Raw genomic sequence first — 15,298 nt, forward strand, 5'->3', positions numbered from 1 at the left:
CAATCAAGTCACTATACACGAAGTTATACAAAGGCATTTCCAGGGGTACATCGTGGGAATAAATGGGGAGATCAGGAAAGGGGTTATTTTGAGGCGGCTAGGTGACACAGTGAATAGAACCGTGGAGCCCAAGGCAGAAATACCCAAGTTCAAAATCTACCCACCAGCTGTGTGACACTCTGAGGGGTCATTAAATCTCTTCTTCATTTGATAAATAGGGATAATAACAGTATCTATGTCTCCCAGAGTTGTTGTGAAGATAAAATGAGATGCCGTATATAAAGTGCTACATAAATGATAAAATGTTAATATAAATGATAGCTATCATCATTCCTTAGAGGTGGCACCTGTAAGAAAATAATTATTAATAATTTCTTGGGGGGACCCAGAGATCCCCCCCCCATTCCAGAAAGTTCAGCTCTTGTCTGGGACAAGCCCAAGGGAGCAGGAGAAATAGAGACTGGTTCTTTTGTTTAGCTAGATGAAGAACCCCACCTGGACAATGGAATTTGTCCTTTTTAATACTCTCTAGACCACCCTCAAGTCATGTCAATCAATGCAAATGAATGATGCTATAACCAATTGGCTTATATCAATGTGTTAGATCAATCCTGCTTCTATATAAAGAGGATAAAGTCCTTGAACACACCAGGGTTAGCCTTTTCTTTTTCTTTCTTTCTTTCTTTCTTTCTTTCTTTCTTTCTTTCTTTCTTTCTTTCTTTCTTTCTTTCTTTCTTTCTTTCTTTCTCTCTTTCTTTCTCTCTTTCTTTCTTTCTTTCTTTCTTTCTTTCTTTCTTTCTTTCTTTCTTTCTTTCTTTCTTTCTTTCTTTCTTTCTTTCTTTCTTTCTTTTTCCCTCTCCTGTCTCTCTCTCTGGCCTCCCTCTCTCTTGGTGAGTGCTTGAGTGCTCTTCCTCTTAGGAGGGTCAATTCTTTACAGTTATATATATATATACATCATATATATATATATACATCATATATATATGATGTAATCAATAAGTGCTTGCTGCCAAAACTGGTGCAATGGTGATTAATATATAAATAGCAATTAATTTATAAAATACAGTAGTAGCAAATAATTTTTTAAAAACACACCTGAGCCCCCACTTTACTTTTTCCTGTCATAGTCCCTTTGACACACTCTCCAAGATTATGGGTTTACTAGTTGCCCCCTGTGCATGACATTCTATCACTCATCTCAGTGCTTCTTCAGGAGCTGACTCCCATGCTTGCAAGATATAGATAGATTCTAGGAGTAGGAGATGAAGAGGGGATGAATTCCAGGTCTAGGGAACAGTTTCGGCAGAAATTCTTAGATGAACAATAGAATGTCATTCACATGAAGTAGCGAGCAGAAAGAAGAACGAGTCAAGGACAATAATAAGAGCAGAAAAGTAGGTGTGCCTGGGTTTGGGCTTAAGTGCTAGGCCAGCAAGTTTGATGCATGAAAACCATTCCCATAGCTATATATCTAACCCTAATCCTCGTCCTGAACTCTAATTCCAAATCACTGACTGCTTGCTGGTTCTCACCCTGATGTTCCATAGGCATTTCAAAATAACTCATCTTCCCCCCACCCCTACCCCAAACCACCCTATTCCATGCTTTCCTGTTTCTATTGAATCCACCACAATCCTTCAGGCACCTGAGTTCACTGCTTTTGTTTCATCTTTGCTTTTGCCCTCATGTTCTACCCCCACATGCAGTCTATCACCATGTCTTGTCATTTCTTCTTAGTATCTCTTGGTACCTTCTTTCCGTTTACATGATTGCCATTGTAATTCAACCTCTCCTTCTCACTTGGACTATTTCAGTAGGCTGCTAACAGTCCCCTTTCCAACAGACCAACCATTCAGCTGCCAAAACAATTTCTAAAGTACTAGTTTGACCATGTCACTCTTAAGAATCTTCCTATATTGGTTTTCTATTGCCTCTAATATAAAATATAAACTTCTCAGTCTGGCATCTAAAACCAACTTAGCATTTTTCAAAATCTGACTCCAGCCTACCCTTCCTAACATTTAATATTGCCACCCTTCATGAACTCTTTGTTTCAGCCAAATTGACCTATTGGTTATTCCCCAACTTGGCATTCCATGTTCTGCCTATGTGCTTTTACATAGGGTGACCCCTGTGCCTGAAACACACAGAAGGCATCATCTTCTAGAATCCATAGCTTCCTTTAGGTTTCAACTCAGGTGCTACCTTCAGTAGGAGGCTTTTCCTGATTCTCCTGGTTCTTAGTACTCTCTCCATTCTCAAATATCTTGTATTTACCAGTTTATAGCTTATATCCACAAGTAGAATATAAGCTTCTTGAGGGTAGGAATTTTTTTTTTGCTTTATATTTTTCTCTTTGTATGCCTACAAATTATGCAACACTATGGTGTCTTCAGAAATTGCAAATAAGTATTACAGAAAGAACAGTGTGGAGAGATTTGTGGTGAGTGTAAGCAGGATGGCACTTATCGCAAATAATTTCAAAGAACTGGAGTAAAGGATGTCATTAAGGTAATTTGTTAGTGAAAAAGATGAGCTAAGCATGTAGCAAGTGCAAGGAATAAGGAAGGCATTCTGAATGCTCAACTAATGTCCTTGAAACATGAGTAAAAATTACGAAAGACCCACAGCACATTGAACAAACATTGGAATGTATGTTTAAGGGTCATACTAGATAAGCAGGCATGGATGGGTGGCTATCTGCTTCTTTAGAGGATGCACTAAAATTAATGAGATCTCAGCTCCATTTGTTTTTGTTTTGGGGTGTTTTTTTTAAGTGAGGCAATTGGGGTTAAGTGACTTGCCCAGGGTCACACAGCTAGTAAGTGTTAAGTGTCTGAGGCCAGATTTGAACTCAGGTCCTCCAGACTCCACTGCACCACCTAGCTGCCCCCCTCAGTTCCATTTGAATGTTGAATATCCCTAGTATCTAGCACAATCCAGTAGGTATTTAGTGATATGAGAGGAATTAGGGGTAGATATGTAGGTTTGAGAGTCACTTGGATAGAAATGAGAATTGAAAGCATGGGGGTTATTGAGCTGAGAGAGAGAGAGAGAGAGAGAGAGAATGTGGAGAAGGACAGAATATTGAGTGATATGTTTAAGGAGTGGGAAAATGATTTATGATCCAGCAATGGAGACTAAGAGAAGTCCAACAAAGTAGAATAACCAAGAGAATGAAATGTCATGAAAGCAGAGGAAGAAAAGTGTCCAGTTGGAAGGGACCATTCATTCATTCAGTCAATAAGAATTTAAGTGCCTACTATGTGCCAGGCACTGTGCTAAGCATTGGTGGGCACAGACATTTAGAATCATGGATTCCTAGCTGAAAGAGATTTTAGAAGTCATAGAGTCTAACCTAGCTAGAGTACAAAAAGGATGAAGCCTGAGAAGAGGCCATCAGATTTAGCAATTGGGAAATTGTTTATAACAGTAGAGAATGTTAAATCTTATCCAAGCATCAAGGTAGGAAGTCAGATTGCCTGGGGCTGAAAAATGAATTGAAGGTAAGGAAGTAAACATCATAAGTGTAAATGGCTTTGTTTAAGAGTTTGACTGTGAATGAAGAAGACATTTTTTAAAATGGCCTAAGGGGATGGCATCAAGTAAAGGTTTGTTTGTTTTTAAGGATGGAGATCTGAACTTGTTTGTAGGCTTCAGGGAAGAAACCAGTAGATAAAAATCAAAGATTGGTTGTGGGGAGAGTACTTAGGGGTAGGAGCAATTGATGCAGCAACATCCTAGAGGAAATAAGAGAGGATGGGATCAAGGGTAGTAGAGAGGTTGGCCTGGGCAAAGAGAAGATCAACTTTTTTAGAGACTGAAGAAAAGGAGGGCAAAAAGTGGTTGATATTTCAAGTGATTTGGATATAGGATAGAAGAAATGGGGAGGCTTACAATGAACAACCTCAGTAAACTAGGAGGCAAGATCCACTGAGAAGGAGGAGGGAGAGAATGATGTAAGTGGCTTAAAATTTGAGACAACCACTATAAGGTAGTAAGACATCAAGTTAATCAAGAAAGAATAAAAAATCTGCCATGCAGCAGTGAGGAGCCAGTTGAAATGAATATAAACTTGTATTGGACTAAGCTAGGTGGTTGTGTGACTTCCTCAGCAATGGATAGCAACAATAGAGAAAACAAATAGTGGGGGGTAACTAGGGTTAGTTTTTGGTAAGGCATGAGCAAAAGTAAAATAGGAAAGCTAGGGAATCAAAGAGAGGGGCCAATACAAAGCTGAAGTATCAAGATTTTGCAAGGAGGAGAGGGAGCAAGAAAAGATGAAGTCATTGGCAGCTTCAATAAAATTTTCCTAGAGCACTTTGGATAGATTATTCACCCTATCACTCTCTAACTGGTGTAATACATCCTTGAGGGCAGGTACTATCTTTGTCATTATTTCTTTAGCTCCTAACATAATACTTTGTACAAAGTTGATGTTTAATAAATGTTTATTGGAAAAAAAATGAATTAGGAATATATTCCAAGCATCCTAAATTCTGCTTTAATGACCTAGAATGAAATCAGTTATCTTTTGCACATAATACATAGTCCTTACCTTCAGGAATTTTGTGATCTAGTTAGAGACATAACAAATGCTTGTGGACTCCACATGAAAAGCTAAAAAGTAACAATACAAGAGATGCCTTTATCTAAAATATACAGGTGTAGTGTAGTATATTCATGATAATACCTTACATTTATATAACATTTTTATAGTTTCCAATTAGAGCAGTTTTATAGTTTACAGCTATAGCTATCTACAAAGTGATTTCACAACATTCTCTCACTTAATCTTCACAAACCTATAATATAAATATGTTGTTCAGTAATTTTAGTCATATCTGACTTTCTGTGATTCCATTTGGAGTTTTCTTGGCAAAGATACCCAAGTGGTTTTCCATTTCCTGCCCCAGCTCAATTTATAGATGAGGAAACTGAGGCAAATAGGGTTAAGTGACAATTTGAACTCAGGAAGATGAAGCTCAAAGAAGAGAAGGGACTTTCCTATGCTTACTTACTTAGATAGTGTAAGGAATTAATTGTGATTTGGGGTTTTCATAACCTTATCTTTGCTTTATTATGATCAGACTAAAAAAAACATGTAAGCTTGGGTGTGTACTTTGGGACATAATTGAACAAACAGGAGGAACTCTGACCACAGGGAACATTTATTGAAACTAAGTAACTAAGCCTCCTCCCCCACACCCATGTGGGTCTTACCAGATTATAATGGGGACAGCCCAGGTGGGTGTGCTAAGCCAATTGGAGACTCAGCATGGCTAAGAACTGCCCTTCCCCTTCCTGTGGGGAAGTCAGTTAGATTCAGTTGGATACAGTTAAAGAGGCAGAGAGGGTTCTGAGGGAAACTGGGAAGGAAGGAAGGCAGACAATTATAGTAGCTGCTGGTGTTTGACCTTCAGACAAAAACAGAAGAGACTACACAGCTAATACTCCTTAGAGCTACAGATTTTGGGTATGGTGAATTTGTTTTGTTTTTTGAGGCAGAGCTAGCTGGGCTAGAGGCAGGTTCGGGTGCCTGGGGCCTTTTTACCCCAGAGATTTATACATTGTTTCTAGTTCTATTAATCTCACTTGTGTTTTAAACTTGTTACCATTAACAAACCTGTGTTTTTGAAAGAGGCTGTTTCTTTTCTTACCCATTATTAAGGCTAGCTGCCCAATTAACTCTTCTCATATTAAATTTGGCCCTTACAACAGTAATTGGGAATCCCAACCGAGAATCCCAAATAACTATACCACAAATTAATGAAGATATTAAGTACTTTTAAGTTCAGAGGGGAAATTGTTAAGGTCTTACAATGGGTAGTCAGTTCAAGAAGCTACATGGAGAAGAGGAAAGGAAGGGAATGAACATGTATAAAGTACCTGCTATGTGCTAGGTACTGTGCTGAGCATTTTTTCTTTAATACAAATAATATCTCACTTGATCCTCACAACAACCTTGAGAAGTAGGTACTAATACTTTCCCCCTTTTATAGGGAAGGAAACTGAGGCAGACAGAGGTTAAGCCCAGGGTCACACAGCTAATATATGTCTAAGACCAGATTTGAACTCTGAACTTCCTGACTTCAGGCCTAGAGATCTAACTACTGTGCTATTATCTGCTTCAAGGTGAAGGTAAAACTTTAGTTGTGTAGTTAGACAGGATTTAGTTGCTTGGAAGAAAAGAATTTCATTCTAGTGAAAGGCAAGTAAAAATAGAAAGTAAGTGAAAGATATGAATAGTGGGAAATATTTAGGGATGTAACTGGAAAGAGAATTGGGCCCTAGGGGTAAGTAAAGGTTATATCAATTATACCAAGAGAACAGCCAAATGTCTGCCAAAAGAGTTTGGGTTTTTTGTCTTATTTTTAAAGTTTGTGTTTTTAAAGTGAAGTTTAGTTATTAATTTTTAAAAATTAAGTTTAGTCAAACTTTAGTTTCTTTGGTTAATTTTTTAAAATGTGCTTTATGATTGAATATTCAATAAATATTCTCCTGGAAATAGTGTGAATAGGGACTGGCCTTGTGATTTCACTGATATAGGGAACTCACTGATATAGGGAAACAGTATGAAGAAATTCATTTGGTCAATTCCTCAGCAACATATAGTCTTTTTTTTTGGGGGGGGGGGGACAAGGCAATGAGGGTTAAATGACATGGTCACACAGCTAGTAAATGTCAAGTGTCTGAGCTGGATTTGAACTCAGGTCCTCTTGAATCCAGGACCAGTGCTTTATCCACTGGGCCACCTAGCTGCCCCAACATATAGTCTTATAGAGTTGCCTAGACAGAGGTGACAAACATGTGGTTGCCTGTACCAGATTAAAATGTAATTGGGAAATATTTAGCAAAATAAATAATGTTAATGGGTAGTTTTTTAAGAGAATATGTGGCCTACAGGGATCCTTATGGATGGTTTAGTGGCCCCCATTTTCATCTGACTTTGATACCACTGGTCTAGAGCATGGCTAGGTGAACTTGCATGGGATCACACAATCACTACAAGTCAGAGGCAGGACCAGAACCCAGTTCTTCCTGGCTTAGGGGATGGCTGTATATCCACTATACCAGTGCCTCTGTTCTATTTTTTAAATAGTAAAACAAATACCATGGATGTACGCCTGATCTAAAAAATTATGCTGTATCATGCTTTGCATGGGGCTGGGAATAAGAACATTTACAAGCTGTCTAGCCTTTGACAAGTTGCTTAACTTGAGTAAGCCTCAGTTTCCCTATTTGTATAATTCATAACACTACCTGTATTAACTACCACCAAGGGTTGACATGAGGGAAGTACTAATATATTCATGTGCCATATAAATGTGTTGTGATATATTATTATATGTGTGAGTTATTTATTTAACCACCAAGTGGCATTGATGGCAACTCACTTCTATACAGCAAGAAGAATCTGGCTTCTGGGAAGCTCACCCCAGTGGTTTGCAAATGCTCTGCTGGGCAGCACTTCCAAGTAAGTGCTAACCTCCCTATGGATATCAGAGAGTGTGAGAAATTATTATTAATAACTTATATCTTGGGGAGATTCAATGTTCCCCCCTTCTTTCAAAGTCCTGATTGCTCCCACTCTCCCACTCCAAAGTCCTTCTTGATGAGATTAAATTGACTCTCCTCAATTTTGGTCAGGCCCATCCAACTTTGCAAGGAATTTAATCTAGGGTGGAGAACCTCATTGTGTTCTACTCAGACTTTGGTGAAGACTGATCTTTTTGTCTAGATAGGAAGGTCTCCCAGTCCAAGGAATGAAGAGTCCCTCAACTCACCCATTTAAAAGGGTATGCATTCTTTGAGTTGATAGTCCAAGACTGAAGGTGGTCTGGCATTATATCCCTTCATTTTGATATATCCTATCCCCAAATTATGTTAACCAATTAGATTTGATTGCTGTTTGATAAACCACCTACTGTTTCAAGTATATATAAGCTGTCAGCCCACCACCATGAGGACCTTTGGTCTGAGAAAGAGGGTCAATGACCATTCTTTTATTAATAACCTGCTTAATAAAATGATTAAATTACCCAGGAACTATGTCTCTCAAATTTTTAACTGTCACAGACACAGAGTCATTGATTTATTCCTTCAGATATTTCTATCTCAATTGGATGCTCAATACTTGTTGTCAAGGACTCTGGGGATTTGTGGATTTATCCATTCAGAAAGCAGCCCTCAAACCTTTCCCACTATGAAACCCCTGGTTTCTCCTCTTCCTCCTCCTCCTCCTCCTCCTCCTCCTCCTCCTCCTCCTCCTCCTCCTCCTCCTCCTTCTCCTTCTTCTTCTTCTTCTTCTTCTTCTTCTTCTTCTTCTTCTTCTTCTTCTTCTTCTTCTTCTTCTTCTTCTTCTTCTTCTACTACTACTACTACTACTACTACTACATTTTTATATATAGTTTTGGTAAATTTTAATGACCCCTAGCCCCATGACCTTCTCATAATGGAGTTTGGTCTCAACAGAACCAGACCAACTGTGTTGCTACTCAGAAAAGAATCAATAAAAAAAATAGGAAATAGGTAATTACAAAAGAAATACCAAATAGGATCTAGCCCACACCTTCTGCTGAGAGCATTCTTGCTCTTCTAGAGCCCAAAAGACTCCAGGCAATTCAGAAGCTGCTTTGAACCCAAGAATTGTTGGTAATGCACAGTTTGAGTTTGTTTAGTTCACCCCAGCTGTATTTTTTACAAGTGGGAAAAAGGAGTTTCTACTCCTATCTTGACTTGTATTTCTAGTAGGGCAAGTCTTTTAATAGATAAAAATTCTAAAGGAATACTAGACCTGAAATTCATGACATAGAGGATAGACTTGAGATCTCAGCTCAGCACAGAACATGAAAATTGGGGCTTTCTTGTTCCTAACAGGGACCTCTGACCACTTTTGGCTATTGTTGTTTATCTTAAAGAGGATCAGTGACATCATGAGGCTGATATCTTGACTTGTGAGTGAATTGGATTTAATTAAGGCAAATTTGTCAGCCTCTCTCCTCTAAGTCATTCAAGTCCAGTGGCAAGACAAAAGACAAGATGACTGGTAATGGCCCAGGATGCATTCAGTGACCTTGGCTTTGCTCTCTTTTGGCCATAAATTCTCCATCACAGAGCAGGATGAATAGACTCAGCAACCAGCCCCACCACAGATAAATTGCCCTGTGCTTCCATTGCCCTGGTGTCCTCCTCTTCTACAACATTGAGCTTTGCACCCTTCTGCTCTCATTGCTTCCTCACATCACTCCTCTCATGACCCAACCCCCAGTGCCCCTGCCCCTTTATAGGCAAAGGGGAGAATTTGAGACTGAGATGTTGTTCTAGGTTGGGCATTATACCCATCTGTCTACACGTTGCTATTCCCCTCAAGTTTTTTGAGGACAAAGACTTTCATTTTCATAGAAAAGGGACTAGATGTGTTCTGCTTGTGCTTGGCCCCAGAAGGCAGAACCAGGGGCCATAGTTAGAAGTTGCAGAGAAACAGATTTTAGCATGATCCAAAGAAAATATTTCTAACAATCAGAACCATCTGAAGTAGACCACGCTGCCTCAGTATCTAGTGGATAATTTTTTCCCCTAAATTATCACTGGAGGTTCTTCAAGTGAAGTCGAGGTAAGCATTTGCTAATGGTGTATTAGAAGAGATATTCTTTAGACACAGATTGGACAAGATGGCCTCTAGCATCCCATTCAACTCTGAGATTCCCTGAAATGACAAAAGCAGGATAGATTGAAGTAAAGAGTCACTGAAAGCAGGAGATTACTTTAAAAAGGCTTTTACAATAGTATAAGAGTCAAAGATGACCTGGGCTATAGTGGTAACAATAGGAATAGATATTTTGAAGGAAGAATTGAAGGAATTTGGTAACTGATTGGATATGGTGGAGAAAGGAGAGAAAGGGGTTAAAGATGATTCCAGTATTTGGAGTCTGACTGGCTAAGAGAATGATGATATCATTGACAAAAATAGGAAAATCAGGAAGGCTGCCAAGTTTTGTTTGGAGGGAGGGTAATGCTGATAATACTACATTGAGCCAAAAATAGACTGAATGTCTCCCCTTCAAATCTGGCTTGTGCAAAATCTGAGTGGGGCTTACAACTGTGCTCTTGTCAAAAGAATGACGGTAATAATTACAAAGATAAATAGAGCTATCAGAAGGAAAAGGAATAAAACATCTCTATTTGAGTTGAAAGTGTTCTATAAAAGCCTTCATATTAACTATATGCTTAATGTAGTAATTCTGGGGGAAAGGAATGTAGAATAAAAATATGATACTTATAAAAGTTTTCCTTTCAAAATCAACTCATTTTAGGGGTACGGCATGCTGTCACTGAAAGAGCTAAGTGTCTAAAGTCAGAAGACCTGGGTTTAAATTTCAACTTTTCTACTTACTTTCTGTCATCATACAAGTAATTCTGGGTCTCCTTATTTATAAAAGAAGTTTGGATGGCTCCTATCTATAGAGGAGTGGTCTGGACTAGGATGCTTCTAAAGTCCTATGATCCTATGATCCTTTAAAACGAAAAGTACATTTACAAACATGCTTTTTTTCTGTAGCAACAAATGTTCAATATTCCATAGCATAAATAATATGAATTGTACATAGGAGAGGTCCAAAGTGGAATGCAAGATTGATGATAACAAAGAAAAAATAGCTATTAATAGGGTTGAAGTTGTGGGCCACAAAAATCCAATCTTCAACAAAAGGAAACTGAGGCAGAGCTCCAAGCATGATCAATTTATTAGGGAGACCAATTTATTATTGGTCCCCAAGCATTTGGATCCAAGATTTTCCTTGTAGTCAAGGATCCCTGTGCTCATCCACTTGATCCTTTTATGGGGGAGGTAAGTAATGAAACTTTATATTTCATGATTGGTCATCTTCAGAAATGGGGGAACTCCTATAATTGTCTAAATGAGATATACATCAAACACCAGTACTTTGTCATCTGCATTCTGGGGCTTCTCACAAGCTATAAGATTTTGCGGGCAGTATCTTGGCGCCTTCCATAGACTATAAGAACATTATGACAAGAATAAGTCAAGGAAATTGGGTTTTCAATCAAAGTGCACTCATAAAACTCATTGGAATTGGGGTTTGGAGTGGGGGGTAGTGCTAATATAGCAACTTCCTAATACAAGTTACTATAAATCTTTATAACAGGTCTAACTAATATAGTAGTAAATCTATCCTATTAATCAATCAGAAGTAATACTATCATCAATACATGATGGATTAATTAATTGTAACCCACATGGCTCTTATTCTAGAAGCATAAACTAAATCAAAACTAATTTCTCTTCAACTCTACTCACTGCTATAGTCACTGATACCTATTAAATCACAATGAAGGGTCTATCATCTAAGGGTGTCAAGACATTTTCCTTAACAAAGCTGGCAAAACAAGCCCTGACAAGATGAGTAACCTGTAGGATACTGTAACTAATCAAGGGTAGTAGACATTTACATGATCAAGATTGTAAAAGGAGGGAAGTGAGGCCAGAGTAAGGAGTGGGAGGTTTGGGGGATAGGACTGGGTGAAGGTCTAGATGTTACAATGAGAATGAAGAATAGGTTTACATGGAGTAGGCAGAAGGAAGGATGGATGTATAGGAGGCAATGATTAGGAAGGGAAGTTTCAGAGTTCCAGATCTTAGAAGTAGAACAGCTGGGGATGGCAGTGAGATCAAAGGTGATATCATCCTTTTTTTTGTGACACGGGTAGAACGAAAGTGGAGGTTGTGGGAATTGCAAAAGTTCATGCCTTTAAAGAAAGTTTGAAGGGTCATCACTACCTATATGGAAGTCCCTAAGTATGAATAAGAGATTTAGGTTGAGGCAGAACCAATGGAAAGACTGCTGACAATAATCAGAGAATACCAGGATTCAAAATCATGGAGGGAGCCTAATTTCAGATGATGGTGAGCTCTAATATGTGATAATCCCTGAGGGTGGCTGGGGGAGAGGGATGTTTGTTGTTGTTATTATGGCTGTTGTTCAGTCCTGTCTGATTCTTCATAACCTTTTTTTGAGTCTTCTTGGCAGGTACTGGAGTGGTTTGCCATTTACTTTTCCAATGCATTTTACAGATGAGGAAACTGAGGCAAACAGGGTCACACAGCTAGTGTCTGAATCCAGATTTGAACTCATAAAGATGAGTCTTCCCAACACCAGGCTCAGTGCTCTATGCACTATGGCTCCACCTAGCTACCCCAGTGATGTTTTAGATATTGAAAATTAAAAGGCCAGAATGTTTACTGAAATTCCAAATAGGAGGGCAGGGTTTGGGAGGGGGAGGAAGACTGTGAGCCAGGTACTTGACTCCTTAAGAAAGGAGGGAGGTTAAAGTGCCGGCCCTGGATTCAGGAGTACCTGAGTTCAAATCCGGCCTCAGACACTTGACACTTACTAGCTGTGTGACCCTGGGCAAGTCACTTAACCCCCATTGCCTACAAAAAAAAAAAAAGAAAGAAAAGAAAGGAGGGAGGATGAACAGAAAGTTAGTAGAAGACTACAATCAAGATCTGGATAAGGTTATATAGGGTGATGGAGTGAATTCTATTCATAAGGCAATCTACAATTTAGGTCCTCATCTCTTCTATGGATATTGAAGTAGCCTAATTTGTCTCCCAGGGAAGGTAGTGGATAGAGTGCCAGGCCTGGAGTCTGGAAGACCTGAGTTCAAATCCAGCCTCAGACATTTATTAGCTGTGTGACCCTGGGCAAGTCCCATAACCCTGTTTGCCTCAGTTTCCTCATCTGTAAAATGAGCTGGAGAAGGAAATAGCAAACCACTCTAGTATTTCTGCCAAGAAAACCCCAAATGGGGTCACAGAGAATGGAACACAACTGAAAAAATTACTGAACAACAACAAAAATTTGTCTCCCAGCCTCATCTTTCTTTTCTCCAATCCATCCTCCACACAGCTACCAAAGTCCTATTCTGAAAGCATTGAACTGAGCTGGTTGTTCCTCTGCTCAGAAACCTCTGGTGGCTCCCCATAGTCTCTACTCCTAACTTTGACATTTAAAGGCCTTCACAATCTAGCTCTAGCCTTCATCTCCAGGCTTATTACATATTACTCCCCTTCATGCACTCTGTTCCAACTGGTTTACCTGCTGTTTTTCATATACAACATTTCATTTTCCATCTGTGGACCTTCCACAAGATGTCTTCAATGTTCTCCTCAATTCTGCCTCTTAGAATTTGCATATTCTCTGATGTATAGTGAAGTGAGCAGAACCAGGAGAACATTGTGCACAGAGACAGCAATATTGTTTGATGAAGAACTGTGAATGACTTGACTATTCTCAACAATACCATGATCCAAACAATCTCAAAGGACTAATGATGAAACATACTCTCCACCTCCAAAGAAAGAACTGATATTGATGGAACACAGACTGAAGCATGCTATTTTTCACTTTCATTTTTTCTTTTATTCAAATTTTCTTATACAAAATGACTAACATGGTAATGTTTTACATAATCATACATGTATAACCTATATTTGATTGCTTACCACCTCAGGGAAGGGAGGGGAGAGGGAGGGAACAAGGGATAAAAATTGTAACCCAAAACTATAACTTTAAAAAAAAAAGGATTTGCATGTTCTCTTCAAAACCCAGTTCAAGTAACACTTCTTACAAAAGGTTTTCCCTGAATTCCCTCAGCTTCCTTTTCCAACACCTCAGCTACCCGCTCTTCTATCCAGTGACAATGGCCTCCTTAACCCTTCTCACACAAGACATTATATCTCTCAACTTTAGGCATTTTCACTGACTGCCCCTCCTACCTGGAATGATCTCCCTCCTTATCTCTTCCTGGCTTCCCCAGCTTCTTTCAAGCATCAGATAAAATTCCACCTCCTACAGGAAGCCTTCCAAGATCCCTCTTAATGCTAGTGCCTTCCTTCTGAGACTATCCCAATTTATTATATATTGTATGTTAATATATCATGTATTATTCATTATGTTCTAGAGAGAGACACAGAGACAGAGAGGGAGAGAGAGTTTTTGTAATACCCAAGCTATTATGCTTCTGAGAGAACTGTCAGCTTATATATACATTTATATGTATGTACTTGTTTGTTAGCATGTTGTCTTCTCCATTAGAATGTAAAGTTTTTGAAGGCAAGGACTTTCTTTTCCCTCTCTGTAGTCTTAGCATTTGGCACAGTGCCTGACACATAGCAGACCCTTAATACTTATTTATTGGCTGAGCGGCTATGTCCTTTAGCTAGGTCCTTACTGCTGCTCTGAAATCCTTCTATTTCCCTTTTCTTGACTCCCTATCATCTCTCCCTGTGCCAAACTTTATCCTCTTCCCTTAAACATCAGGTCTAGGGGCAGCTAGGTGGTGCAGTGGATAAAGCACCAGCCCTGGATTCAGGAGTACTTGAGTTCAAATCCAGCCTCAGACACTTGACACTTACTAGTTGTGTGACCCTGGGCAAGTCACTTAACCCCCATTGCCCCGCTAAAAAAAATAAAAAAAGAATAAAAAAAATCAGGTCTCACTTATCTTCTTTTTAGCTGGTGACCCCAATTTGTTTCCCAGTTAATCTATCTGTGTTGGGAGGAATATGGGGGGTGGGGAGAGGGGATGAGCAGCAATAAAAGAAATTTAGATGAGTTTTTCCTGAGTACAGAGGAAGAGTGCTGAGGGAGACCTTAAGGAAGGGCCTCAAGGCCTCATAGCAATGTGCAAGCTGAAAACAGAGGGAAAACATGGATGTCTACTGAACTCTATTGGTGGAAGAAAGTGTAAAAGGAGTTTGATAGAGAAAGCCATGATGAGTAGACTGTATAGTATTTATGTCCACAAGCTGTCAAACACCTACTGGCAATTAACAAAGGCTGTGGCAACTCAAGAAAATAATTTGCTTTTAAGGCATGGGGGAGTTGCAATATGCATCAGTGAAGGAAGTATCCACACCTAATGGAATTATGGATCCTTGAATTATTAAAGTATAAGTATCCATATGCTATGCATTTCAGGGCATTTCTTTGTACCATTATGTAATAGGAACCCCTTGGGGGTTCGGGGGGCAGCCAAACAAGTTTCTCGTGGCTGCAGCCAGCCAAGATCAGGACTCTCATTGAAGGGCCAGGCATGCCCTGATCTGGAGGGAATTAGGTATCCTGAAGTGGGTAAATTCTCTTGAATTTGGGGACTGACACCCAAGCAGTAACTATTATTACCCTTCTGAGGAAACTGTGTGCTTATTGGCTGAACAGGGTCTCTTCCTGGAACTTTCTTTCCCTGTGGGAATGGGCGGGTAAGGGTGGCA

This window comes from Dromiciops gliroides, chromosome 3, assembly GCF_019393635.1.
Source record: "Dromiciops gliroides isolate mDroGli1 chromosome 3, mDroGli1.pri, whole genome shotgun sequence".
Lineage (NCBI taxonomy): Eukaryota > Metazoa > Chordata > Mammalia > Microbiotheria > Microbiotheriidae > Dromiciops > Dromiciops gliroides.